The following is a 24,756-nucleotide window of genomic DNA, read 5'->3' as shown; positions in this document are numbered from 1 at the left end:
TACCTAGAAAACAAAATTGCTTGGCAGAAGAAGGTGTAAGCACAGAAATCAGCCTTCCTCATGAAGGTTTCTCTAAATGGGAGAGGTCAGTGAGGAAACAACTTGCCAGGTTTCTTCCCATCATCTCTGGCAGTCAGATGGTTGGGGCAGAAACCACCAGAAGGGACCTGTCCTTGATTAATCTGTACATGGAAATGTAATAGCAACTGTGGAAGTTTTTGGTGCAGAAAAAAACTCCCACTTGGTTTATGTCTAGACAAACAGAAATACCTTAGAGTTTTTGTTTATTTTTTCTGAATTGTAGAGGATTAGGGAGGACTGTTTTCATGTAATTTTGGAAATAGCAAATCCTGTCAGATCTTATCTAGACTGCTGGCAAAATCTATAATGCTTGCTGTGCTTAATGTGTAACTTAAGAACTTAAAAAGGGGTATAAGTGTTTGAAAACTAATGCTAATCTAATACTGAAGCAAAACTGAGTTAACATTGAACAATTTTCAAGCCTCGCTAGCATCTCAGACCTTAAAGTATCTTCCAAATTAAAAGAACTTTGACTGAACTATGAAGTAAAATGCACAGGAATTTGCTTCTACAATAAGAAAAGTAATTTTTAACTTTTAAGAGAAAATACTGAGACCTGGAAATGATTCAGCAAAAAAAATATGTCACCTCTGATAGGAAGAGCAATCCGAGAGAGGACCTTCAGTACAGTTAATAACCATGACTAAAATAAGCACAAGAAACAGTACATGAGAGACATAATAGTTCTGACACAAAATTGACATAACAGACTAAAGTACAATTCACAAGAACTAATTTCCAACTGCTCAAAAGTTCCTATCTTTACAGCAACTAATATTTTTATTTCAACTGTTTGCCATGAATCATGACCTCAGCTCTTTCATTACAATCTCTCACATATTTCTTCTCTGTACTAGTGAAAATTGCCTTCCTTCCCAGGAAAAAATGGACCTTGTCTTCTTAAGATCCTGCAACAGAGATAGGGATAGGTAGCAGTCAAAAACACAAAGCAAAAACCCCATTTTCTTTGCCCCACACTCAAATACATGGCTCAGGTCATGTATTTTTTGATTCATTGTGATTTATACTGCTCAAATATCTCATCGATATATAAGAAATAAAACCAAGAAAGTAACTACAGTAGGCCAAAACCAGGACTCCAAGCAAAAATTCCTCCAGATTATTGAGATTCCAGTCCCTGAATCATAAACCAGATTCATGGGTTTGGCCCTGGCCTCTGTGCAAACAATGTGGAGGCCCCTCTTCCAGTGAGGTTCAGCTTTTGCCAAAATCTTTAAGGAACAGTATGTCACTTTCTTGAGACTGAGATGAGTGATGAAACTTTCACAAGGAGCAGCTGACCCACATTGCTCAAGAGTAGCACTGTCGCTGGAGAAGATGAGCAAAGGAGGGACACTCCACTTTGGACGAGAAATGTCATCAAGAAATTTGCCAATTTCTTTGGCTCACACAAATCAAAATCTGTCCCTGATCTGGCCACCAAACCCACACTCTGACATGTGTTTAATGCAGTGCTGCCCACTGATCCTACCTTTACACAACACATTTATTGCTTCTGGTCAAACTACGGCAACACTACTGAGCTGTTTCTTTCCCTTGTATATAAGGTAACAAAAAAAAAAGAGGATGGCAAAAAGAGTCAGAAATATGTTCTGGCTATAAATAGACTCCTTAATTGCTTAGCACGCTTCAATTATTTCATTGCACAATTACAGTTGTCAGTTCTTCACTCCAAAGAATCTTTCTCCACTTCTAATCCAGAACTATGATTTAAACAGCACAGCATTAGGAATGTCTGTGTGCAGCAAAACACAACCAATTATAATCAGCACTGGCGAATTCTAATTTGACATTAGACTCAATTAACTCCATGAGAAATTACCCTTATAATAATATTCAACAGGAAGCAAAGGCATATTCAGAAATTCATGCTTACTATTAGGTGTAGTCACAAAGTTCTTATTTTTGATTAACTGCCTGACACAGAGGCCCAGGATTTTTGGGTAGCCCAGGTATCTATGGCACTAAATTCTTCCAAGTAAAAGGTTTCTTCTATCATCTCCTACTGCTGCAGAGCCTAAGAGGATCCAGAAGATTCCTAGAATCCTAGGGGAAAACTGAAGAGAGCCTATGATACAGAAGAGACCTTTCATTTTGTATTCCTAAATCCTTGACATGAAAGAGAAAGGTTAATTCAAGCATGCTCTTGAAGTTCTGGCAACCTTGCAGCTTAGCATCAGGAACTGAACGTTCTCTTCAGTTTTGAAAATTCTTCTCCAATTTTAAGGCCATCTTCCGCCTTTCTTTACTTCTGGCAGGGTGGTTTAATCCTGATTCTCTCTGCCTGAGGATATGGTCACTCAAAGGCATCTTGTCAGAGCAGCTGAACAAATGACAGCTTCTCAGCCTAGATTGCTAAATGAGGAAATTGATTTTGTGGAGCAAATAGTTTCTCTTGTGCCCAGGTCTTCTCCCTGTTGTAATCTTAACTATAACAACATTGAGCTAGAGATCTCATTTTAGGTGAAAAATGTAGCATGAAATAGGAACTGTTCAATTGGTTTGTTCTGTTCAGTTCACAAACTGAGCAGTTCAGCTGTTCATTCAGCTTTGGAAAGCCAGATAACCCAAATCAAACAGTTCAGCTGTTCATTCAGCCTTGGAAAGCCAGATAACCCAAATCAAAGCCAATGGATATTGCTGTACTTTGTGGGTTGTCCCAGGCAAAACCTGAAGATGGAGAATTACATTAGACAAGGCAACAAAGAGGGAAGGAGAAGGGATGCAAGCAGCAGTACTGCAACCTGATATGCCGGATTTCACAATTGTCCTTGCTTCAAAGAGTTGAGTGTGACAGCGAAAATCACACCCACGTGGCAAGCCTGGTGACAGTGACTCTCAGTGACACAGAGAAATCTTTTTAAATTTCATTAAGTACACTGCAGTTCTTGGCGCCCTGCGCTATTGTATACCACAGACATGAGTATTTCTTCACACTTACATTCTATAGCTCAAAAAATATTATCAGAATCATGCAGGATGAAATCCTGGGCCCAATGAGGTGAATTAGAGTTTAGGAGAGCCAGAGTTCATATTTATAATCTTCTCATTTTCTGTTATCATGCATTCTTTTCCAAACTTTCCTTTTTCCACTTAGAAAGTGTTCTTAGGATAACAAAGCAAACATCCTGTGGATATAGAAACCTGACAAGGAATGAGCCTCTTGTGCTAAAAGCAATCCAGACCACTAAATTTTTCATTAATTAGTATTTCTCAGAAAGTTTCTGATTAGCCTCCCAGCTGTTTGCAACACTTCAGTCTGAAACAGCCCAATAAATACGAAAACAAGTTTTCACATTTTTAAAAGCTAATGGCTCACAGCTTCTAGCTTCTGCATAGGCCAAGATGACCAGAAATAAACTGGGCAAAAAAATGAGCAAGGAAAGCAAAGACAAGTTCCATGAGGAACCACTTCAGAAACCACAAATGAGAAAAAATAAGATAAAATTTAAAGCACTGTAGAACTGTGTCCATCATCCTTCTTAATGAAAGATTGCTTTTTACTGGCAGCACTAATTTTACTAAGGTTAAAATACTGTTAGTACCATATATATATGTCCATATGATATCTTCAGTGTGGCTAGTAAAAGCAAAAGATAATCTATGATCCAAAAAGCATTTTGGACTCAGATAATTCACTGGTAAGCAGACATGCATTTCTGAAAGAATGAATGCGGAAAAACAAAACACTAATGGAAGCTGTAAAAAGCCCCATGTGATGCCATATTGCTCCTACAAAATGAAGTCTCTCTGTTAATTTTACTCACAGTATTGTTATTTGTAATCAGGGCTGAGGGGAAAATGTGTCACGAATACACTCATTTTTTGGTCCAAAAGTAAGGCCTGTTCCCTGACCTTGCCTTCTTTAATAAATACACAACAACATTCATATTTAAGATAACAAATTAACAGGACACTTCACTGCACACACTTCCATCCCTGGGGAGAAGAGGAGAGTACAAACAACATGTGACAGATGTTAATCACATAACTTAATGCACTACTGAAAGGGGGTCAGCAGTAGCAATGAAGAGCAGCCCAGTGGAACCATAAAAGGATGGAATAGAGCTAGAATAAATTATAAAGACCTATAATGCAACTGAAATGTGACTAATGAATTTGGCTTGTTACTGATGCATGAGAAAGTTTGTTTTGAACACGTGTTTGCAGTGGAAGGTAACCTCTCTTATCTGGACAGCTTGTGTCAGAATCAATATTTAACTTTGGAGATGGCAATTAACTAGACATATCTCACATGGGGATGTGGTTAAAATCAGTTGGAAAGGGAAAGCAAATAAGAAGTTAATTGATCTTTCTAATTGCATTTTTTTCAAACAAATACCCTTTGTATGGTCATTTTCATAAAGTCATAGACCAAAACCAGGCAGCATCTTTCACAGGGTAAGGAAGATATTAACAAACAAACATCTAACTTTTTGTAATGATGGGTTAAATGTAATTTGCTTCTCACTGATTCAGCAATCAAGGGACAGGAGTTCACACTTACTACTAAAAGCCTCATAAACCACCCTAAACCCCTTTACTAAGGTGTTAACAACAGAGTGTGGTAGGGAGGAAAAGAAGGATGGTGGTTTTATGTCAAGTAATTTTGGTCAAAGTAGAACTCTAGCAGCACACTTTATACTTGCTAATCTCATCTCTGTGATTGCAGCTGCATTGAGAAAACTGACTTTTGCTCCACTGATTCACTAGAATTTTAATTTCAGGTATCAATCTTGTTTCAGGAATGCTTTTTGTGCTGCCTTTTTGCAGTGAAGATAGAATTCAATCTGTCTGAAAAAGCCTGGCTAAGACATTTTCTTCTCTTTTATCTATTTGCTTTGCCTCCTAAATATAAGTTTGCTGAGCAAGAACTGCTTCTATGTATTAAACGAATGCCTAGAAAAACAGGATTTTGAGCGGGGCCTCAGACAACTACAACAGAAATAAGAAACAACCATAATAAGTTCTTTGGAAGAGCCCTTCCTTTTGCAATCTGTCCTAAAGGGAAAGGATTGTGCAATTAGAATGACATTTTATCCTTCATTTCTGTAGAAAGGAAAAAAGAAAAGAATATTGACAGAAGCATTGGCCTCCTAAACTACTTTCGATCTGACTGCAATTTCTCAAAGTCTATACAACACTGAAATTACAAGATAGAGATAAGTAAATTCCAGTAAAATTTGACCAAATAAAAATTTCAATTGTTCCAGAGTTCTTCAAACAAATAGAAAAAAATAAAAAGCAATAACCAGGTCTCATTTCAAGAGGACTGAAAAAGAGCAATCTAAACATATCAATTCCATAATGAAATACAAAAAGACAAGTGCATAACTTAGGAAATCAGGAATGCATTTTAGAAATTCTTTTATTTGGAGAATCAATCAACCACAGACTTAATAAACAAATCTTTCCTCTCACAGTGTCCCTTTAATCAGTATGTATACAAACCTCTGTGACTGGAACTCAAGGAAAAGAATGTACATGACAGCAAATCTTATATTGCTGATTCCTGCTTTGGTGGAAAGTGCAACCATTTTTAATCACATGCCTAAACCCTTTTTCTCCTGCAGAAATTCCTCTGAGGGGATTAATGCAGCACAGAATAATTTAAAGCCAAGAGACTTATGAGTGTCACCTGGTTCCACACTCTGTATAAAACTCAGTTTAAACTGTTAAAACTGCTGCAGTTTATCAAGATCTTAAACTGCTTAAACTGCTGCAGTTTATCAAGATCTCTTTCCCAAAGATGGGCTCTGAGCAGGACACAGTGCCTCAGATGAAGCTGCACAAGAGCCAAGCTGAGGTTTGTAAGAACATCCCAAAATAATATCCAAGCAATTTCCTAAGACTTTAAATACAAAGACCTTTAAGTAAGGGGTCAATTTTGCAAAAGGATAACATGGATTGAAACAGGGCTGTTCACAAGCATCCATTCAGTCTTGCCTTGGATATACCTCCAAAATCTGTCCATCAGGACACAGCTCTGTCTTCCCACAGGAAAAGGTCTCTGAAGGGATACAAAAACTGAGGGTGTAGATTAAAAGTGTTAATTGTGATAAAAGTGGTGCAATGCTGCAAAGTGAGTGCAGGTCTCAGACCTTGTGGAAGGCAAACCTGGTGCTCACTGATTGGAGAGATGGAGATCCAAAAAGCCACTTTTGGAGATCCAAAAAGCAGATGTCTTCCCACAGCCACTTTAGGGTGGCAGATGCTTCCTGCTCCCACCTTTGAAGTGCCAGCCCTCCAAAGGCAGGGAAAGGATGCTCCACTGCTTGGGTTGGCTACACAGCCAGTGAGTCTGGAATGGTTTTGAAAGATTAAGCAACAAAAGAAGTCTGGGAGAGGGAGATGCTGGGGAGAGTGGGAGGGGAAAAAATACTGGTTCATCTTGTAAAACTCCCAGTTGTTTCAGAGAGATTTTCACCAGCAGGGCAGCTGCTGATCCTCCCCAGAGTGAACTGGTGACACTGATTTCAGCCTTAATCCTGAACAGAGCAGAACGTGGTGGGATCTGCCATGTGGAGAAGAGAGGAACTGTGCCACAGCAGCCCTTGTTCTGCTAGAAGAACTCTTGCAGGAGAGTTACCCATCAAAAAAAAAAACCCCAGATTGTTTGTTTTATTGCCTAAGTATCAAAATAAAGCATTTTAGGATGCCTTATACATTTAGTACTTTATGCTTCATGGTCTAAAATAATAACTACTTTAACTAAATGAAGATGAAGGCAACTTCACTTTGAAAGTGAGTCCCCAAGCTCTCCTGCCATGACATGGTTAAGTGTTCACTACATAGCTGTTTATATAATTTAAATCTTTGGTGTATTTTATTTTGTATCACAGTTTTGGAGTGGATTGAAACTACTCATATTAGTCTTGGTAACTATTGAGAAAAATGTCAAAACAAAATGTGCTGGAATTCAAGAGGGATTATAAATACACAGAGGGATAAGATAGGAACTAGTTTAAGCTTTAACTATCATATGTCAAAAGTTATTTTCTAGCGGGTTTGAAATATGCTACTTTTTTTTTTTTTCTTTTCTGTTTTAGTCCAGTATTGACACAAGGACAAAATCAGCTCGGGTTGTTTAATGGCAGCTCTCTACAGGGTTCATAAAGGGAGAGAATGCATCCACTAGTAAAAAGCAAAACCTCAGATGATAACAGGCTGAAATCTGGAGAGCAGGTATGAAATTTAAAAAGCAATTTGTACCCAAGCATAGCACTAACACTGTGAATCCTTCCTTAAAGGGAAGGATTTTTAGTGTATTGTGTGCCAAGTCCTTTACCTACTAGTATCAGTGGATGCAATTAAATTACTATAGATCAAATCTTAAGCTGTCATCTTTCTTGGGATTGTGTGAGAAAGTGCTTAGAGTGTTTGGGCTGATGCATGCTTTTTCTGCTTGTATCCACTTAAACAAATCCTAGACAGAACACAGCTCCCATGCAAACTTCCTTGAGTAAAAATCCCTGAAATGATCTTCACTGGCTCCAACACTTTGGGTTATGTTATGGGAGAGGATGGAGCTCTTGCAATAAAGCACAATAAAGTCTTGCAATAAAGCACGTTTTCATGATGTTAGCAGAGTAATCTCATAAATGTCTTTCTTTAAAATGACATGGAAAAGAAAACCCCTGTGGGAGACTAATTGTGGTTCCAAATGAGTCATTTGGAAGAAGCGGGTCTTCATGGTGGGCAAAACATTCCAAGAGATGATAAAAGCCTCAGTTCCCCCTAAATTAATTGCAAGAAAAGACTCACCCAAGAAGAAATAACTACTATTGTTATTTCACTCTGTGCTGAAGAAGCAATTTAGGATGAAATCATGCAGTTCTAGAAGACAACCAACACTTTTTACTGATTGAGATATTTCAGCTCCACAAGTCCTATCCTCTGTTTTTCCTACTCTGGCAATCTTATGACTAGTGTTGGTAGAGTCTGCAGTAAGTGGTTTTCTATCAACAATCTCAAGCAGTTCAAGAAAAAATGCTCAAAAAAGAAAAAAGTTAAAAGTTGAAGGGAAAAGCATGAATGTGAGAGTTCAGCATGGAAATAAATGAGAAAACAACCTCAGAACAATGCCTGAGGTGACAGCAGGGGATTCATTCCTGGGTCTTTGCAAAAAGAAATCACGGTGGGAGGGATTGATAAAGTAAGGGGCAAACTGAGCAGGGAATGATGAACTTGCCTGTAAAAACATGTAGTGGGTATGCTTGAGCACATTCAAATCTCCTCTGTTCTCAAAACAGCAAAAAAAGTGTGGAAACAACGGAAATATGTTTTTACTGAATGTGCCAATTCATAAGAACCCATGTGAATCACAGCGCCTCATTTTGCATATTAACAGGCAATATTTCTACCATATCTTAAGCTTTTTTTTTTTTTTGCCTCAAATATCACATAGATTTACCAACCACCTGATAATGAATACTCCCTGAGCTAGCTTTGTTAGGTCTTATGAGCAATTCTCTTTCCCTCCTCTTATCACATGACTCTCTTATTATATGTAAAAATATTTGTTCTTAAGAGATATTTTCTAATTCTCTCTCAAAAAAGGAAAGATCCAGATAATTGTCTGCAGCTCAGGTAGGTCAAATTGCTGTAACTTTAAACAAATTAGCTCCAGTACCATAAATGTAAATACTTAAAAGACACGAATCATCAGTAATGCCTGCATATTCATGTTTACCCAAAGTTTTCAAATGGAGAAACAATTATATAAATAAGGTAATATAGAAATAATTAAATAGAAATAATTAAATATAAATGCTTATATAAATGCTGATATAAGTATTACTAGAAATAATGTGCTTTGTAAATATGCCTTCAAGTTAAAAGGAAAAAAAATCAAAACGTGTGGCTGTTCTATGACAACAATGAATGTAACAGAAACTTACCTAGACAACCTAGATGAAGGCACTAGCCCAGGTTTCAGAAAGCATCTGAATTGGCAATCAAATACATGATAAGGCTAAAGGGTATTGGAAATAAGGATATAAACACAGGACTTCTCCACCATTCTGTCTAATTATCTGACATTAAAGAAACAAGAGATCAGTTGCATATTGATTTAGTTCCCATTCTCATAAAATGAAGCTTCCACAAATTTTCTCCATAAATCAAAACACCATAGAAACACAGAGCAGTGTTAGGCAAAGCTGACAATTGGATCCCTACAGAATTATGATCACTATCAACCCCACCAGCCTGCTTTCTTTATCTTGATCTTGTTATCTCCAAAAAGATAAAATATATTTTGCTCTTTCCTCCAGTATATGCTCTGAGGACAGAAGCTCCTCTAATGAGTAAAAACCACATCACAACGTATCACTTTATAGCTGTAAAATCTGATGAGGAGTCCAAATTCCCCTAATCTCACTTATGTGTCAAGTCCCAGTGGTTTCTGTAGGTCTGTCAGTGTAACTGCAAATTGAATATGCTTTGAAGTCACACCGTGCTTTTAGTTCTACATTAGATTATTTCTTCACCAGTTTTCTATGTCTGTAGGCACTCTTCACTTGCTCATATTATGTTTTAATTCATGGAAAGCCCTTGATTCAAATTCTGCAGAAAGAATCAAAGGCTACCAGCACTAGTCTGCAAAAATACACAGTATGCTCACTCTCTTCAAAAGGACAACTCAAGCTTGAAGGGCCTTTGTTCAATTCAGCTCTGAAATTTGTCTTGAATCCTGCAAAGTCCTTGTTCAGTTTCCATATCTGAGTCCAACTTTTGCTTATTTGGAACCTACCCTCATTTTGCTGTTTTCTGAAAGGTATTGGATCCAAACTCCTTGGAATGCAGCCGAGTTACTAGTGAAACCTATGGAAGGCTTATCAACTAAAACAGTGCATCATTTGGCTTTACTTTTTTAACTCAATAACAGAAAATTATACAATACCAGTTTAAATTTTACTGTTTGGCTAACTCTGCTGTTGACCTTTTATCTTTTCTTCTGCAGAGAGACTTTACTGACCATCTCCATGGAGAAACTGAATGACAGAGATAAGAATCACATAACTGAAAGGCAAATGTCTAGACTTTGGCCCCAATTTGTTTTATTTTAATGCAGCTATTGCATAATTGCTTGCAAATATCTTTTCAGTTCTCACAGCTCTAAGATTTATATCACCCTGGTTAGCTGGAATTCACGAGACACAATGCTCATAAAAACTGATAACAATATAAACAAAAAAAGTATGCTGGGGGGAAAGATGATTTGCAGACACTATCTGAAACTATTAATTAATACCTCTGTGTTGATACCATAATCTTCAAGAAATATGCAAATTTTGCACAGCCAGGAAATGGCAGGTTTGTTTTTAATGCAATAATAGTTTGTGTAAGGGAATTCAAAGCTCTTTTCTCTCACAGCTCACAGGTGAGCTCTGAGTCCCAGGTGGGGAGCAGTACAGTCTGGTGATGCTGAACAAAGTGCACCTTCTCTCCTTTCCAGATACAACTAGAAATACAGTCATTCATCCTCTCTACCTGCTGATTTGAAAAGCACTGGCTGCTTTTCAGCCCGTGCAGAAGTACTGGCTCTTCCTTTGCATGTTAGACACGGAGTGTGTGCACCTTGGACTCAGAGGAGCTCGGTGCCTGAGGCTTTCTGAGCAAATCCCCCTGTGGGCTCATGTTTGAATGTGAACCAAACTGTTCTGAAGATAAGATTCAAATAAACAGCTCAGATCTTTTGGCACCAGCAATGGCAAAGTGTGCTTAGTGTGGCCTTTTGAAGGCAAGACAGTCTCTTCTCCACAATGGGCTTTTGATCAAGTTCTGTAACTATTATGTGCAAAGTAAAACCATTAAACTTGTTATTTTAGACTAATGCTAGAAGATTCCAGCTTTCACCTATGTCCATTTATGAGGTAATTTATCAACCTGAAAGCCATTGAGGTGAAATTAATTTTAGAAGAAGTCTAATAAAGTTACAACCACATGTTTAACCAAGCTCAGATGGCCTGATGGCAATAAAATAAAATAAAAATGTGCCAGGATTGAAAAGCTCTGCTATAATTTTAAGAAGACCATAGTGGGGAAATCTGAGATGTATCTCCCACAGCTGCAGGACCTCAGCTCTGTTCCACACGTGACAAGGGAGCACAACTCCCACTGAACTGAGCTGAGCTGCATTTTCCATCTCTGTCTGCGACAGGTCAGATTCCCAACTGGTATAAATCAGCCCATTCCATTAAAGCCCATGACAAGCTGGACTGATTTACACCAGCAGGATACTTGGTCTGACCTCTTCCCTGTCCTGCAGCCATTGCATGAGCAACTTGTAAAAGCTTCTGGAAACCAGTTGCATTTGTGCCTTCAGCTTTTGGGCAACTGTGGGGTCCCTCTGCCCATGGAGGCAATGGAGCAACAGGTCTTGGAAGGGAATAGAGGCAATTTGTGGCCAATTTCTCTGCTCAGACACAAGAAAAGGACCATGGAGAGTATGGTACTCCTCATCAAAGAAAAAAGGCATTGCAAGACTAAACAAATAAACATATGATACCCTCCACTCCTTCTACAGCTCTCTTTTCTGATGTTCAGATAAACAAACGGCTGCAAGAAAAGTGAAGCCATCCTTGCCATTTACAGTTTGCAGCTCCATAAATCCAGTGCAGAGCCATTTGTAATGCACAAGCTGTTTTGGGTAATGAATCATTAATTGACAAAGTAAACACAGCATTACTATAAGTATGCTGGAAATGTTTTTGCTCATGTTCAGCATCCTTTGGGAACTTCTTGTACTTTGCTCAAGATTGCATCTCGGGAGGATTATTTTTTTCCCCCTTAAAAAAATTGGAAAAAAACAGTCATTTCTTTTGAAAGCCACACTTTATTGTGTAGCTGCTAGAAAGGAGAATGTCCCTTTTCCTTCTTTCCTGTCCCTCTCACGTAAAGAGCAAACAGCAGCATTAGCACCAGAAATGCAACCACAATTAATTCCATCTCTCTGAGCATGAGTCAGAAGCACTGGCAATGCTTGGTGGGAGCTCACATCCCCTGACATCACACAGGGATGGAGGGGATGCTGAGAGGGCTGCACTGTGAATGTGAACACCCAAAATCTGATCATGTGGCACTGGCTCCACTCTCAAAGCAGCTCTTTCTTCTGACTTGAAAAAGTTTCACACAAAAGAGACAAATATGTTCATCCCCAGTCATCTTTCATCATTGTCACTGCTTTTTAACGAAGGGATGGGACCATCTTTGGGCTCAGAATGATTCCTTGCTCAGTGATAAACATCACTCTCAGAGGCTGTGAGATTTTAGAGGAGCCAGCAGTTGGTTATAGCTCAAAGCAGTCACAAGTTCTGTGTTACCAGTCAATATATAACTTCTAATCTGATAGACAGTCACCACAGGGTATATTTTGCTTTTCTAACCCATCACCTTTACTTATTTCTGCTGCACTGTGGATACTTTTACCCAATGGCTATTATCACACATATACACATATGCTGCTATTATAACTTCTAAACTCTTTGCTTATTCCATAAAACCACATCCCTACACTATAAACCCTTCACCATCTTATCAGTTCAGTTTCTCACTCACTTAAGGCATATTTTCACTTACAACTATAGGAACATAAGTTTATGATTTTTCTACTTAATGTCTGTGTACGTTATTTTTACATCCATCCAAACTGCAGATCCAACCCTCCTTCACCTGTAGGAGTTTCTGTCCTTCCATTTCCCACAATCTTTCACGCTCCATTACTACAAAAGGAACTTTACATGTGCAACAATTCCATTGTAAGGAAAAAAATATTCAGGACGTGACCAAATCAGGATGTGACCAAAGGGAGGCAAGGAAAAACAGAAAGGAAATCAAGCCAATAAGGGCAGGGAGAGCTCCCTTGAAACAAGTCCTTTAAATATATTTTAAAGATATAACACTTAGTAATATCTAACTGCTAAAGAGGATTAGGGTTGAATTTCTTTTTATACAAAGAAATAAAAATCATTTTCTGGAAAACATATTTCCCTTTTTATATGGGAATGTGACAAGTGAATTAAAAAACCCACCTGAATTTGCTCATATCCTCTTACCAATCATATTGTAATGTGATAAAATCATATGGTAATTAATCAAATTATATTGTAATTAATGTGATAGACTGATCAGACGCAGTAATTTTAAAGTATCATTTTAAAGTCAAAATTTCCTCTGTTGCATGATTTTTTTTTACTTTAAGATTAATTGAACTGTTTTTAATTAAAGCACTGTGCTTTCAGAAGGAATAGAATGAATTCCAAAGTGCTTTTAGAAATAATTTTGAGATTTACAGAAATCTAATTAGAATACCTGCAGTGAGAACAAATGCACTCCTTTCTTGAAATCCTTTACACTGCTGTTCTCTTTTTGTGAAAAATTTAAAAGCTAAATTTTGTATTTCCATGCAGAAGATTAAAGATTTATTACCAGTCCAAGCTAAAAATCTATCACTTTAGAAAATATTTCACATACTGTACAGCAATGTCACAAGGGAGCTTAAAAACCTAAAGCAATAATAAAGCAAAAACCAGCAAATCACATACTAATTTTCAATTTAGCAGAAACATCTTTATAATTTTGCTGCTTCTAATTAAAGTATGCTTCTGGGTTAGATTAATTTTAATGCTGAATAAAAATGAGCAAACCCTAAAATCAATCTTTTGTAGAACCTCACTATTTAGGGTTGTATTCTGCAAAAATTGAAAGACTAAGGAGTGTTGCATTGCCCTATATTATAATGGGTGACATTTTGCTGGAATTTCCATAAAATCTGAGAGTTTTGCAGGTCTCAAAAACATCTTTAGTAAAACTGCAGGGAAAAGCCTTGGAAGAACAGGGTTTATTATATATAACAAGACCTCCCAATTCTTCATGTTAAATGCATTGACCAAATTCTTGTACTATTTATCATCTTAAATAAACACAGCCTTTTGGGAAACAAAGAGCCCAAGACTTTCTAGTTTTCCCCATTCTAAGGAGACCTCTTGAGTAAAACTGCTCCTAGAGCTCTTTTAATTTTAGGGGTTTTTTTGCTTTCTTACAAATACTTGCATATTGTGGTAAACATTGTGTATTTATTTACCTGTATTATTATAGCTTTTTACCAGAGGCCAAAACCTGTAAGCCTATTTCATTGCTTAAAATTTTCAGAGTTGTTTAGATTTTGAAGATGTACCTAAACTATCATCTAAAACCATATAAATTTTATAACCACAGTGAAGGCAAAACAGGCACTAATTTGAGATGCTGTTTCCAGGTCTGGCAAAGAGCGGAGTTCATTTGTCTGTCCAGAAAAGCAGAGCTAAAAGAATTTTTCCATATAAGCTCTAGTCACTGAAGGACTTTAAAAGTGCAGGTTTCCCACCTTGGGTTCCTCATGCTGCAAAGACAGGACACATATCTCATTCTTTAGGATATCTGTTTCATCAGCACATAAAATCATGCTGCCAGTTTGTTCAATTTTAATGTAGTAAACTGGGAATAAAACAGGAAATCCAAACCTCTAAAACTAAAAGAGAGGCAAACCCCCTGGAAATAGAAACAACAGTTGTGTATCACTCTAGCTATTAAAACATATTTAGTTCAAATAACTGCTGCCTCTCTCTGTCTCATAACCCCTTCCTCAAAGGGGTTTTTCTCTGTTTCTGATGGACACAACACACAGCTTGCACAGAAAGCTAAAAGCAGTCCACAGAGAAAAAAAAATATAACTTAAAAACGTGTTAAAATTGCTATATTAGTGCTAACAAGAGGCAAATCTGAGCTGTATTCACGTGAAGCTTGTGAACAGGAGTGCCTGCGCCTCTGTGCAAAGAGCCAACACACAGCACTGTCAGCAGTGGGTCTGCACCAGGAACCAATGCAGGAGGCTCCTCTAATGATAACAGAGTTTAAAATGGTGTATTTTCACTTCTTTGCACTCAGAACCAATGCAGCAGGAGCCTGAGAGCTAATGTCCCGAATTTTAGAGGTAATTTCAGAAAACAGTTGAAGTGTTAAAGGGCAGTTCATCTTTCATGAAGAAGCAGTATCTGTTCTGTGCTGAAAGATTAGTACAGGTTTGCCTTTCTCTTTTATTGTCTTTTTGGGGGGGGTTTATTGTCTGGGCTTTGGGTTGCTTGATTTTTTTATAAAGAAGTCCTAATTTCCTATAGAAAAATTAAATAACAAGTTACCTAGACAGTTCTGGCAGCTATAGACAGACAGACCTTCACTATTCCTTCTTGTGTTAAAAACCAAGAATTTCCTTAAGAATTTCCTTAATTGGGCTTCCCATCCATCTCTTGCTCCCTGATTATCAAATCTCTGCAGGGAACCAAGGCCATCTACTCAGACACCATCTGGAGCCCAAGCTCTGCTCACTAGGATATATCAGTGCCATAGAGCCATGCTGCCAAAATATCTCATCAGCTTACCTTTCACAGGTGTTTCCCTTGAGATTGTTAAATAGGGAATTATATACTGCCATTCAAAACCCACCACGAGCCAGGAAAGAGTTACTAGAGTGTTTGTCTGTAAGAAAAAGAAATAATTTGAGATTACTTTTAGCACAGAATTGGTTCCAGGACACTGACTCCAAAAATAGGAGGTAGCTGCAGCTGGCCTGCTTCTCCTCCCAGTTTGTCCCTGAAGCAGAAAACCTGAACTAGGAGCAGTGATACAGCATCCAACCCTTTGGAAAAAGTGCTGAGCACAGCACAGCTGTGCTGAGGACTCACCCAAAAACTGCCTGAAAAGCACAGAGGGAAGGATGCACAAGCTCCATCACTCAGGAGCACCTGCAGCCCTGCAGATGTTTGAGCAGAGCAGCAGAGCTGGGCAAGAGGAGTTTTGCGGATGTTCAGAAGCTTCTCTAAATCAGATGGAACTGTGAAGACTGAATTTTCCCTGTCCTGACTTTTAAAGAAAGCCTGGGCTGAGATGCTCTACCCCTGCCATGTCACAGGAGAACTTTTAGACCTCAATCTGTAGAGTTTCTTAGAAGTTATAACATTTTAGCAGAGTACTTTACTGATGGAAAGCACTCCTGGTGCACGGACCAAGCAGCACAACATCTCACTAAAACAGAGAAGGCATTACTTTGCTCCTTGTGTGAAAATGGGGAGACTTGGAAGAGAGATGTGTAGACTCTCTTGCTCAGTCAGCTAACAGGAAATAGAATTTCTGCCCTGGAATCAGCATTCAGCACTTACAGGAACATAACAATGCATAGCCATGACAAAGACATTCAAATTATTGTACAGCAGTAAAAATAATTGTGGAAAGTACAATAGTGGTTAACATTTGGCAAAGGCAAATTAATGTTATTGTTTTAATTATCTTCCTTTTCAGTTCATGAGTTGACTTCATAAAGCTGTTACTCTGTTTTGATAGACAAAAACGTTCACAAATGCTCACATTCTGCAAAAGCAACAGAACATTAAAAGTCTTTTCTCTTAAAAAAAGATGGGTTTATTCATCTAGCTATAAACCAGCATATTAGTTTAAAAATAACCTAGGAAACTATGTCTTTCTGAATTGTGATTTTGCCAACACAAAGAAATAGCTCATATATTTATCTATCATTACAGCCTGGTTATGGGAACTAGAAAAAGGAACGCAATGATAGGAACATTAACCTTTAACAATGATTGAGCTATAAGCCACTCTTGTTCCAAGAGTCCAGTTGCACAATGGGCCTTTTTATGATAGTTTAAAATGTCTTTTTCTGATAGCAGTGTTTATAGAATTAGCTTGAGATGACATCTTCTTTTCTATTTCTCAGGGCCCTAGTAAAGCAGGGGAAGGAATGTCTCTGCATGGGGAAAACCAGACAGGGACAAGCTCTGTGGCTATCAGAGAAATGAGCTGCCCAGACGTTTTGTCAGGATTTCCACTGAGCAGGGCAGCATTCCCTGTCACCTCCTTTCTAAACACCAACACTGCACAGCTTTTGCTTTTCCCACTCCTTGGGGCAGAAAGGAGCTTGGATATTTTTCCATCCCACCTCCCGCTGCACTTTCTCCATTTGGCTCTTCATGAACCTTCCCCTGTCGGGTTTTCGGCTGTTTGAAGGGCCTGGAAAGGCCCGAGGTGGCCTTGGGGCAGCCCGCGTATCGAAGGACGAGAAGAGGCTTCAGTTCTTCTTTCGGTTTTTATGTTTATTAAATGTTTATCTAAAAGATTTTCTTTCAGCCCGACAGAGCTCTGCTCAGCAGTCAGCCATGAGCACACTGTCTGCCCTCCGGGCAGTCACCTATCTTTATACCCATGGTTACGTGTACAATATTTATCATTTTTCCCCAATACCATTTATTCTTATTGTTTGGTGCACTTTCAGTAATGACCAATCCTAAAGTGCCACCATCACCAAAGATAGATGGAGGAGAAGAAGAAGAAGGACAGGACACGCCCCAATTCCTCCATCTTACTTCTCTAAACCCCCCTGTACATAAATCCTAAACCCTGTGTCTCACTCTCTAATTAACTAATCCCTTCACCATTCACCCCGGTGAAATCCTCCTATCCTCATACAGGTGTCGTCTCCCGTGTAGGATCAAAGTGCAGCCACCAGACACTTCTGGAACATTCCAGGACTCCCAAGCCCCCCAAGGGTGGTCTCGGTGGCTCGGCACCTCAGGACTCAGATCCTGAGATCCCACATTCCCCTTCACACTTTTATCTCACTTTCTTTCCACACCCACTAAGAAATCCACAGCAAGCTCTGATTTGCCATCTTCCTACTAAATACACACAGTATTTACATACTTTATATGTGTTTTCATACCTGGCAACCTGAGGAACTCATTGTTGAAGCAATGCTTCATTTACAAAAGGCTGAGTTGCAAACATTTCAGGAGAAAAGAAATCTCTCCTTGTTGCAATGGGGAATGAAGTGCACAAAAAGAAACAGTATTAGTTATCCCAATTAAAATAATTCTTTGCATGTATGATAATTTACATGCAGAAAGTAAACAAGCAAATTTGAAGACGTAAGTTTTTCACATTTAGGTAGGTCTTGTGATTGTATTTACAGATTAAGGCACATTTGAGATTAATTGCGAAAGTTTTCTTTCTTTAATGGCTTTTTTTGGTCATAAGATTTAGCTGGGAAAACCTAGCTAATGTGTCCAGCTGATGTGTCCAAAGTTAGGATTCACCAATCTAGCCTATGAGTCAATGAAATCAAATGCTGGTTTTCAAATTAGCTATGCAATATTGCCTGCAAAAAAATTTCTTATGTTTAGTCCTGAAGACAGAACTTCTTTACCAAGTTACCAACACAAAGCTCAATAGAGGAGAGAAGGTGTGACACCTCCATTTGTTTTGGTTCAGAGCTGTGCTGCAGTTTTGAGCTAAATTCCCCAGTCGTGGCCACTTGCTGGGTATTAGTTGGAATTTCACAGAGTTATTTCACCACACATGGACTGAATTACTTAGGAGGAAACTGAACATGGTTGCAGATGTGCACCAAATGTCCACACCAGCTTCTACCAGGGACACAGGCCCTGGAGGAGATTGGTCCTGTGAACGGCTTCAAACAGAGCTCAGCTGCTTTCTGCACAAGATTTTAAGATTTTCTTCTTTCAAATAACAAATCAAAATTTTTGTATAAAACAGCACCAGCATGCTGGAGAGCTTTTTTCTCAGGATCAAGTCTCTAAGAAAAGGGGGTTAATCACCTTCACTCCAGACAGTCATTGAGCTCTGGACTCATAGTACTGGCAACCATAAACTCCTACCTTACGAAAGCCTGTTATACAAAATAAATCAGCTTTTCATATAATACAGTAGCTAATATTCTGGGATTGATTCACTATACTCAAGGAGCATAGATAGATGATTGGGATAGATGTTTAAAAATCCAGAAAAAAACACACTATATCTTGGATTTTGTCATTAATTCTGTGACTTTTGCACTAGATATGCCAGCCAAGAAATGTCAAGCAGAAACACAAATTCCTTTTAAGTGTTACTGTGCTTTCACTGGTAATATCTAAGATAAGTCACATTTAGGAAAAAATATTACAAAATCATGTTCTACATCTACACACCCCAAGGTCTCCTGTCCCTTTATTGGATTCAGCTGGCATGGCCTGGAATTTCTCACAGGAAGCCAGCTTTTGAAATAAACCATGTCTCAAGTATTTATTGATTTTTTGGCATCAAACATCATCTCTTTTGGTACTGTATCAAATTTTACCAGGGGACACTTGACTACCCACTGGTATTTTACCTAATTTGTATATTAAGGTTCATATTTGATCTGGACTGAAAGAGTGTCCACACTCCTTATATGACTCTAAAAAATTCACATTGTTGCAGGTATATAACCTGTCAAGCAATTCACCAGAAAATCTGCCCAGGTGCCAAGACGATTTCTACCTGTCAGCAGTATAAACACATCCTAGGATAAAAACACATTAAATTACTGAGCATAGTAGCAATACACATTAACAGACTGTGAAACATTACTATGACTCAAGTTTTTCCTCCATGCAAATTTGTTTGAACAAATTTTTTAAAAAAGAAAAATAAATTTTGTTCAAAACTTTGTTTGAACAAAATTTAAAAAGAAAACTTTGATATCATTCATGTTTCTTCTTGGGAACACCCTGATGCAGGACAGTCACCTGAGACTGTTTATCATTTACGTTATGCATGCTGCAAGTTTGGTGCATTAACAAAGCATCAAACTACACAAAATAATCAAACTATACATCAGAATCTTTCTGCTGGTTGGTTGGTTTTGGCCATAGCTATGCTTACACTACTTTGAAAGAGAAGAAAATCTGCTGTGTTTTTCAGGTGGGCCTACTTGTTGTGGCAGCAATATTTTTTTGAGCATAGCCATGATTGTATATCTATTTTGTCATGATTTGTGTTTTTATTTCTCAGTGGTTTCATAACTCATTTATGGAATAATATGGGATCTCTCTAGTGTACAAAATTATATTTATAATTCATATGTGGAGACATTAAATCCAAATGATTAGCAATTTAAAGTGTTTAAGAAAATGGTAGGTTCCAGGATCAACCTTTGTGTTTTCTATTCTATTTTAACTTTAAAAAATTCAGTCCTTCCAGGACACTTCATGGTGCTGACCAGTACAGTTCTGCTGCTCAGCAGCACCATGAAGTCTTAGACAAGCTGAAGATCTTGCATCACTTTTCCCCCCTATCTGTAACATTCCAGTCCACATTTTCAGGTATAAATTTTGCCCCCAGGTGATATCAGCTGACTCTCAAAGAAAAAATATGGCTCTTAAGTACAAAATGAAAAATTAAATAGCTCAAGAGCCCCCTTTTTGTTGGTTCTTATATTCATCTTTTCTTGACTTTTTCAGTGGAGTGTGTCCTGCTGTGGAACATGTTACCTAATGATGTTTTTTCTCCCTGTATTCATCACAGAGTGCAGAAATTAATGACATTCATAACCACATTGAGGTCTATTAGTAGTAGTAAACTTGGAAATTAATTTGGAGGTACATGACTCTTTTCTAACTAGATGGGACCAAAAGAAATTTGCAATTGCTGGAAACCTGCATTTAAATTTTTCAAACAAAGTACTGTGTTGATTTTAAGGGTTGAAAGAACAGTTTCAAACAGCAAAAAATGTTCATAAAAGGTCACAATTTATATTTTGCCAAACTATAACATGGGTTTGACGAGGTGTTTAGCAGTGTCCTGTATTTAATCACACTTTATATCAGTATGCAGAATAGGTGTATTCAAAGACACTGGAAACCACATTGTAACTTGAATGCTAGATCAAGTTATCATTTAGGGTATTCTGACTGTGAAATCAGACTTCCTCTAAGTTTTGAGAACATTTAATTGGACTTGTTTTGGAATACATCAGCCCCTTCTCACTCCTATGGCAAAGGAAAGCTGTGCTGAAAGAAAATAACACACTTCCAAGCATAAATAAACAGCTAGCCTGAGCTCCTCCTCACATGGACCTAAATAAATGATGCTGTGGCATTACAAGGTGCTGCTGTGAAAGCCAGGAAAAGCCTGAAATAGTAAAGAGAGAGCCATACCATCCATTACACAGGCAGCCAAGCAAATGGAAACTTCCTGCTGCTAAATCTTTCTCCAGTGAAGCTCTAAAAGTAAACCCAGTCTCATAAACAGGGCCAGTCCTGGTGACAGCTGCTTGGACAAGGCTCCTGTTGTCCTGCCCAAGTCAAAGTCAGCTTTATAAATTTAATGTATAATGTATTGAGCTGAACTGCTCATTCGCATCCCCTCAGAGCGCTGCCTCATCTCACATCCTGCGACACACTCTCACCTTTCCTAGAGGAAAGGTTTCCAAAGTTAATTGTCAAGTTATTTTATGGGAAGAGCAGACATATAATCTCTTGATGACCTGAGGTGAAGCAGGCAGAAAACAAAGCTAAAATATATTTCTGTTTCATTTTGTTTGCAGTAAATTTGTTTCTCCCAATTTGATCTCAAAGCTTCAGGCAAATAAAAGAATTACATTATTTTATATGTAAAATTGTATATTTTTCTCATTTAAACATCATCAAAACAGATTTTTGACTGCCTCTGAGATCATCTTCCTTACAGTCCAAGGATGATTAGATTGGTTTATGCCTTACATTCTGGGAGATAAAAACAGAGACAGAAAAGGAGCAGTGGCCAAGCAAACACAAACTTGTAAATCTCTCTATGTCTACAGACTTTTAAAATTCAGGGGAAAAAAATGGTCATAAATCTCTGAGCCAAGTTAAAACACTGTAATAATACAACTTTTTTGTGAGGCTCTCTGACATGTCCAAAAAAAAATTTAAAAAGCAGGGCATATTTAAAAGCTTAATCAGGTAAAATGGCAACTGAAGTAATAGTAAAAGGCTTTGATGTGCAGTTTCAGTGGATTGGTCAGTGGCAACCACAAAGGCACAGGGCTTAGCAGGATTGCCTCGCCACATTATACAAACATCTGACAGGATGAATTTAGGTAGAATATGCACCTGCCAGACTAACCCAAGATCTATGAAATTGATGAGTTTGGCATGATTTCATCTTGATATTTTCATCATGATGCTTACCCAGAAAATCAGCCAAAAGAACACTGCTTTTGACAGTGCAGGCTGCACAATGCTTGAGGCAGGAGGATGGCTGGGTGTTTCTACAGAAAAAAACCCTTGATCTCTTCCAGGAGGTTCCCCTGCCGTTATAATACGTGGCAAGAGAAAATTATTGAAGCCCAAGCTTCTGGATTTGCTGTCTGCAGGCTCCCACAACAATAACACCCAGCACCCCCCAGATATTTGCTCACTTGATCACCTGCAAACACTCCTCCTCATCAGTCCTTCTCCAGAACATCCATAAATTTAATTTAATTTAATTCTCTTTGGGGCTTACAGCCGCCCATAACAAATCCAGATGCAGAGGATCAAGGTTGTGTATCCCCTCATCGTATGTATGTTGTGTTTAAGAGAACGGTGCACCAAAGTCACTTGCAGAACTGAAGTCTAGGTCCCTGAGTATCTCACCTACCACCCAAACAACACAAAGTTCAAGCGTTTTTGGACTCTGGATCCTTGCATAGTATGTTCTCAAAGAAAGTACCCATTGCTCACCATTACGGAAATGTAAATTGCATCAGATAAAATGGTTTTCCCATTCAACACACAGAAAAGGCCTGAAGGAACCAAACAAAAGCTTAATAAAAAGCATAAAGAAAATTAACAGGAATTCCTCTAGGCTGAATGTTAGAATACAGCCAAACCTATTGAAATGCCCGGAACCCAGGCAGCGCCCAAGTAGTTCACAAGTTCATTCAGGGTAGGGAAAGGGGGAAATGTGGTCAGATGCTTCTGTCAGTTTGAAGAATATCTGTGGGGCTTTGACAAACAAGATGAATGTTCTCATTCAAATGCACCACCAGTTATTTAACTTACTTCCCCTGAATGTCTGGACTTCAACAGCCTGAAAGACTGAAATATTTTGTCCCATGAGCGTTTCTGGTTCTGATTTATTTGTATTCTGTCCTGACCCCTTCTCAAAGAAAAATCCCTGTTTTGAGCATCCATATCTATGCCCAAAACAGGATTTCAAAGCATGCTTTCTTCAGAGCCCTTGCCATCAGGTACTTCTCCATGTCACCAGGCTGGTTTGTACTGTTTGTAAGGCTGTTGGTTCTCTTTGGGGAAGTTCTGAACTGCGGGCTTTGCTGAAGAGCAACCTAAGCAAAGCTTCCACTAGGCTGTCTCTCCTCTTTGATTTTAGCTGGTAAACATATAAGACAAAAAAGAACCTGAATTTTTTCCTTGAATTGATGTGTAATTCACTGCCTTTTACTAACGCAAGGACAACTGAATATAGAAAAGAACAGAAAGAATTATACAGAAAGTTTCAGAAAGAAATATTTCTAATAAATGATGTCTCATGGTAAGATAAAGCCCCTAACATTTTAGGGATATAAAATATTTCCATTCTAACCTAGTAGCAATTTTACTAACACAAGATTGTGAAAAACAGCAATGCCTGTCCATTTTGAATGCATCCTTCTCTTAGGAAGGACTGTCCTGCATGGATTCAAGGCTCATTTTTCAGTACCTATCACATCACAGACCAGTGAATTCACTTGCAAAGACAGTCTGACAGAACAAGTCACACCATTAATCCACAACACAGCCCATGATGGGACAGAAACCAGGCTCCCTGGCTTAACTTAGCCATGAAGTTGGGCTTGGCACAAAAAATCCTCTGTTTTTAATCTCCACAGAGGAAAGCCGACACCATCTTTCACATGGGTTCAGTTTTCTGAGAGTTCTCTATTTATAAATGCCCAGAGCCACTTCAGGGATGGTGCTAAATAAAGCAGGAAGCAAAAATGTAAACTACTGGCTGATGTTTTGTTTTGCTCCATATAGCCACCAGGAAAAAAGTGAAATGTTTCAGAATCCCCAGAGTACAAGTGGAAAAGAGTCTGCACTACAGCTCTGTCTTATTTTGGCTGTGCAATAAAATGAGCCATTAACCATTCTCAGAGTGCACATCAGCACTCCTCAGCCAGTAGCTGTGTGACCTGCCATCAATTTCACCTCTGAACTTATTATGATGTTCAGAATTTTCCAGGGAACTGAGAGAACACGAAAAGCTCAGCTGGCACACCATCCCATTCACTGAGAAAAGCCGCTAGCTGAACTTATTTCTGCAATGCCTCAAGTCTAAACTTCAGAAATATTACATTCTAGCTTTGATTGTACAGGGAAATTATGAGGGATAAGAAATTCCCTCCCTTTCCTCATCACATATTAATTGCAGCAAGCCCAAAGCTCCAGGGTCTGTTATGATCCTGCCATGCAGCTTCCAAATTTTCCAGTTCTAGTGGTCTCCTTGCACTCTGGGCTCATTACTTCCAGTTTCCTCTCCAACAAGCAGGGTCAGGATCTCCTCTCATTCCCAGTGACATTAGTCTGCAGCTACTTCATAGATCCCTGTGACGTTCTAACAAGCTCCTACCACACTGACCAAGAAGAAAAAGTCCCTCCTGTAAATGATGTGAAAACATAATTCCAGGGAAACAGAGCATTAATTCTGGGTTCTGTTGAGGTCAATGGGAGTCCTGTCACTGGTTTCAGCAAAAGCAGGATTTCGTCCTCATGTACTGAGTAATCCCAGTGAAGTCAGTATATATTCATTTGGCAGGAGAAC

At 38.5% G+C, this 24,756-nt stretch overlaps 1 long non-coding RNA gene across 1 annotated transcript in view; it reads right to left on the bottom strand.

The window, feature by feature from the left end:
* Positions 1–24,756, bottom strand: part of LOC113458598 (uncharacterized) — a 127,053-nt gene that overhangs the window by 5,747 nt on the left and 96,550 nt on the right. The window contains exon 10 of the long non-coding RNA XR_012580145.1: positions 15,522–15,618. This is a non-coding gene — a long non-coding RNA (uncharacterized LOC113458598). The remainder of the gene's footprint in view (positions 1–15,521; positions 15,619–24,756) is intronic.

The sequence above is a fragment of the Zonotrichia albicollis genome, chromosome 4 (assembly GCF_047830755.1).
Source record: "Zonotrichia albicollis isolate bZonAlb1 chromosome 4, bZonAlb1.hap1, whole genome shotgun sequence".
NCBI classification, from domain to species: Eukaryota; Metazoa; Chordata; class Aves; order Passeriformes; family Passerellidae; genus Zonotrichia; species Zonotrichia albicollis.
Note: the sequence above shows the minus strand (reverse complement) of the source record. Positions and strands in the feature narration are given on the sequence as shown.